The sequence below is a fragment of the Propithecus coquereli genome, unplaced genomic scaffold, assembly GCF_000956105.1.
Source record: "Propithecus coquereli isolate 6110/MARCELLA unplaced genomic scaffold, Pcoq_1.0 Scaffold53, whole genome shotgun sequence".
NCBI lineage: Eukaryota > Metazoa > Chordata > Mammalia > Primates > Indriidae > Propithecus > Propithecus coquereli.
The window spans coordinates 2319760-2325006 of record NW_012151174.1 but is presented as its reverse complement, the minus strand read 5'-3'; positions in this window follow the sequence as shown (position 1 = coordinate 2325006).

The following is a 5247-nucleotide window of genomic DNA, read 5'->3' as shown; positions in this document are numbered from 1 at the left end:
CGCCACCTACCCAGACCCAAGGCAGGGTCCCTGTTCTGCCTGTTGGGCCCCCATGCCTGATCTTCCTGTCGCTCAAGTCTTGGGAACAAAACTAATCCTGAAAGTCCCAACCTTTGGTTACTTCACCTAACCCTGGAACCCAGGGGTTTGCCCACCAGAGGGCACTGTGGCCCCAGTCTTTGTGGAGCGCTGGAGGCTGCGCTTCAATCCGCAGACCAGGAGAGGCGTCCTGCGGGCCTGGGGCAGCCCGTGGTGACACTAGTTCCCCAGGCTGAGCCTCAGACCCTGCCCAGGACCAGGTCACCAGGGGCTGTGTGTGTGTGTGTGTCTCGGGAATCACTAGGAAACTCTCCAACTCTCTGTCCCAGACCCACTGGGCACAGCTGGGGCCTCTGAGGGAGACACTATTTCTAACCCCCACCCAAGCTCCCTTCCCCACTAATATTCGGAAGATTCCGCCCTCCCCAGGCTGCGCTGGGGATGTTCAGACGAGGCTTTCGGAAGTTTCCTGCCCAGAAACCTGAGCAGAGGCGCAGGGGTGGCAGGGCTGGTGGCTCACACAGTAATAACGATGACAACAACAAACGACAAACTCCGTCCCACTGATTTCTCTCGTCCTGGGTGTCAGGACCTGGACTGAGCTTTGTACACGTTTTACGTCACTGCGTCACACAGAGCACCCTCGGGAGTCAGAGGAGGCGACAAAGCCCTTCCCAGAGCCAGCGTCCACCTGTGCAGGGAGACCTGGGTTTGAACCCAGGTCGGACTCAGAAGCTGACACCTCGGAGGGGGGTGGCCGACGTCCTGTGTCAGAATCCCCTCAGGTCCTCGGTGAAAATGCCGTCCCTGCCCACCCTTCAACCCCCGAGTCCTGTGGATTCAGAGTCTCTGAAGCTGAACCCCAGAATCCATCCCTAACAAGCCCCCAGGTCTTTCTAATGATCCCAAAGACCCGGGAGTCTGGGTCAGTGTCCAGAGGCACAGAAAGAAGGAACAGTGCAGCTGAAGGGGTGGTTCCCAAAGTCTGGGGTGGGTGGGGCGGGGCGGGGGTTGCATCAGAGGCCATCCAGCCTGGGGGTGGAGGGTGTGGGCTGGCCAGGCAGACTTCCTGTGTTGCCTCTGGGGCTCTGCTGGGAATTCCTGAACCTTTCTGGTCCTGCAGTTTTCTCATCTGTAAAATGGGAGTAATAGTTCCAGCCTCACGGGTTCATGGTGAGGACTCTGTGGGAAGTCCACTTAGAACAGCACCTGGCACGTTTTAGCACACAATAGGTGTTAGCTGTGGTCCTTACCGCGTACCTTCCCGAGAGCGAACACCTGCTGCGGCCCACGCCTGGGGCTGGGGGTTTTATATACGGAACCTAGAGCACCGGTGGCGCAGGCGCGATTGTCATCCCCAAAGAGGTGCGGTCTCTGGGCGGAGATCACGAGTAAATCCGAGGCCTGGACTTGGACTCGGTGTGCACGGGCTCCACCCTCCCTGCTGCCCCGAGGAGCGGGTGTGAGGGGAGCCCCTGCTCGCTGAGCGCCCTGACTTCGTGCCGGACACCATACTGAGTACGTTCGTGTGGCCTTCACGTCAGTTCCGAGAAGGTGAGACCATCTTAGGAGGGGCCGTGAAGCCTCAGGGGAACAGTTTGGGTTTGACTCTGAAGGTGGAGGGGGACAGTGGAGGGTTTTAAGCAGGGTCTAATTTCTGTTTTAGAAAGATCTCTGGGGCTGGGGGGCGGGCAGACAATGGGGAGCAGAGACCAGGTAGGAGGCTGCTGCAAAGGCTCCGGGGGCGGGGACAGGACCAGGGTGCGGGGCTGAAAAGGGGACGGGACGGGAATTAGCAGGATGTGGCTGCTCTAACAAATGACCACAAACTTGGTGGCATCAAACAACAGAAATGTGCTCTCTCGTGGGGGCTGGGCCTGGAAGAAAGGATGGATGGATGGATGGATGGATGGATGGATGGATGGAAGGAACATGAGCAGGTGGATGAAGGGTCAGGTGAAAACACCTGCCCGAAGCCACTTGTTTGCTGTGTACAAAGGTCAGCTGAAAACAGCTGACCTGTATGGACGTTGTTAACGAAATCAGCAAATGGCCCTGGCCCTTTGCACCTGTCCTTGGAAATAAATACAGGAAGGACTTAGCCGGGGAGGCCATTTTCTCCTGCAGGCTTCGGCCTCTCCCCTTCTGTCTGAACACTGTTTATTCCTTCGCTACTGAGCTCAGGAGCGAAAAGGCAGCCGCTACACTCTCTCACAGTTCTAGAGGCCAGAGGTCCAAAATCAGGATCACTGGGCTGAAATTGAGGTTCTGGCAGGGCCAGGCTCCCTCCCATGGCTCTAGGGGAGAATCCGTTCCCTGTGTCTTCCAGCCGCTGGTGGCTGCCGGCATTCCTCCGCTTGCGGCCACATCGCCGCAGTCTTGAAGGCCAGCATCTGGGAATCTCTCTGCTCCATCTTCACATCAGCTTCTCCTGCTTGTATCTAATCTCCCTCTGCCTGCCTCTTAAAGGACACATGTGATTGCCTTTGGAGCCCACCTGGATACGCCAGGCGAATCTCCCCGACTCGAGATCCTTAACCACGGCTTCAAAGACTCCTTTTCCTTCTACAGGATTAGGGTATCTCTGGGGAGCCATTATTCTGCCTACCTCAGCAGAATCTGTGGGTAATTTATGGAACTTGAGGGAAACAGTCCGTGGAGCGTCAAGGAGACTCCAGGGTCTGTGGCGTGAGCGGTTGGAGGGGCGGCGGCACTGTCCCCTGAGATGGGGCCGCCCGCCGGAGGGGCGGGTCAGGGAGAGGCTGGGAGCACAGCTGCAGAGGTGTTGAGTTCGAGATGCGCATCTGACGTGCAAGTGTTGCCTCTAGGTAGTCTAGAGGTCAGGCTGGAGAGGGAATTTTGGGGGCTGATGACGTGTTGGGTGAGAAGGCCGAACGAGCTCTCTAAGGGACAGAGTGCGTGCAGAAGAGGACCGAGGATGGGACCTGGGCTGGCCAGCATTGACAGGTGGGGACAGGAGGAGGATAGGGACAGGGAGGAGAGAGAACCAGCAAGGGGGCGGGAGGCGGCCAAAGAGTGTGGCTGTAAAGAAGCCTTCAAGGGACAGGCCGCTGGTCAAGTGGGCCACATGCAGCTGATAGGTCAGGTAAGACGAGCACAGGATGGGACTTAGGTTGGCACCACGGGGGCCCGGACGAGCGCATTTCTGGGGCGGGAGACAGTGAAACGTGAACATTTGATTGGAAAGCGTGCAAGAGACAGAGAAATGGGGCTGGAGCTGGAGGAAGTTCAGGGAGTTTTGTTTAGTCTTTTGTTCTAAGATGGAAGAAAGGACGATGTGTTTTGTGCCAGTGGGACTGACTATGAGAGAAGGAAAGCTGGCGCAGGGCGGAGGATAGACTCGCTGGAGCAGTGGTCTTGGGGATCGGGAGAAGATGAGAAAGTCCCTAAGTGCAGGGTCACCTTTGGGACAGCTGATCCACTGTGACAGGAGGGAGAAGTGCCTGGTGGCACAGATGCCAGGGAGTGGGAGAATGAGCATGTTGTCTTCTGGCGGCTTTTGTGAAATAAGAAGCGGAGAGTGAGGATGGGAAAGGGGAGAGGAGACACTCTGGAACAGTGGCTGTGAGCGAGGGGGGGGACCAGAAGGGGGCATGGGGCCCGCAGAGTGATTGAAAGAGATGTTAGATTTCAGTTAGAGGTTAGTGAAAATAAAGATGTAGTTTTTCCCATCCACGGTCATAAACCCCAAGAACTCTGTCTCTGGATCCTTTGGAGGTCCTTGGATTCCAGGTTAAGAATCCCCACAGATTAAAAATGTAAAGCATGGGCCAGGTGCGGTGTCTCACGCTTATAATCCCAACACTTTGGAAGGCCAAGGCAAAAGAGCTCCTTGAGGCCAGGAGTTTAAGACAAGCCTGGGCAACATAGTGAGACCTTGTTTCTACAAAAATAAAAATTAAAAAGCTAGCCAGGCATGACGGTGTGCATCTGTAATCCCAGCTACTCGGGAGGCTGAGGGAAGAGGATGGCTTGAGTCCCGGAATTGGAGGCCGCAGTGAGCTATGATCGCACCACTGCACTTCAGCCTGGGTGACACAGCGAGGCCCTGTCTCTAAAATACATACATGCATAAATACATACATGCAATGTGTGGATCTTATATGGATCCTGATTTGAACAAACCAACTCAAAAACACATTTCTGAGATAATCAGGGACATTCGAACACAGAGTGTACATTATAAGCATGTAAGGAAATGTTAATTTTTTTAGCATGATCATGGCAATATGGTCACAATTTTTGTAAAGCCATTACGTATTAGAGAAAGATACCGAAATATTTATGGTTGAAATTATATGGTAGCTATGGTTTGCTTTAAAGCACTCCAGCTAAAGGGCATGAGGGAGTTTTCTGGGATGATGTTCTATTTCTTGATGAAGTTGGGATTACACAGGTATAGGCATTTGTCAAAACCCATCAAATAGCACACTTTGAATTTTGCATTTCTTTGTGTATAAATTTTACCTTTAAAAAGTAAACAAATCTCGAATTCTCGGTAGTGATCTGTGTATTAGTTTCCTAGGGTGACCCTAACAGGGTACAACAGAGTGGCTTAAAAACAACAGAAATGCATTCTCTCATCGTTCTGGGGCTGGAAGTCTGAAACCAAGGTGTCCGGATCCGTCCTTGCCTCAGCTACCGGCACTGTCAGGTGTCCCTTGGCTTGTGGCAGTATAACTCCAGTCTCTACCTCCATCTCCACGTGGCGTTCTCCCCATGTCTGTGTCTTCACACGGCCACCTTCTTATAAGGACATCAGTCATATCGGATTAGGAGCCCATTCCACTCTTAAACTCCTGGGCTCAAGTGATCCTCCTGCCTCAGCCTCCCCAGTACACCGCCATGCCCCACCAATTTCTTTTTCATAGAAACAGGATCTCACTGTGTTGTCCAGGCTAGTCTTGAACACCTGGCCTCAAGCGATCCTCCTGCCTTAACCTTCCTTCCAAAGTGCGGGGATTACAGGCATGAGCGACTGCGACTGGTCCCCCTTTTCCTTTTTAATGTTAACTTAGCTATTTGAACACTTTTATTCCTCCATACAAATTTTAGAATAGGTTTATCAAGTGTCTGAAAAAAAAAACTTATCTGGAATTTTGATTAAGATTGCTTTGAGGCCAGGCGTGGTGGCTCACGCCTGTAATCCTAGCACACTGGGAGGCCGAGATGGGTGGATCGCTCAAG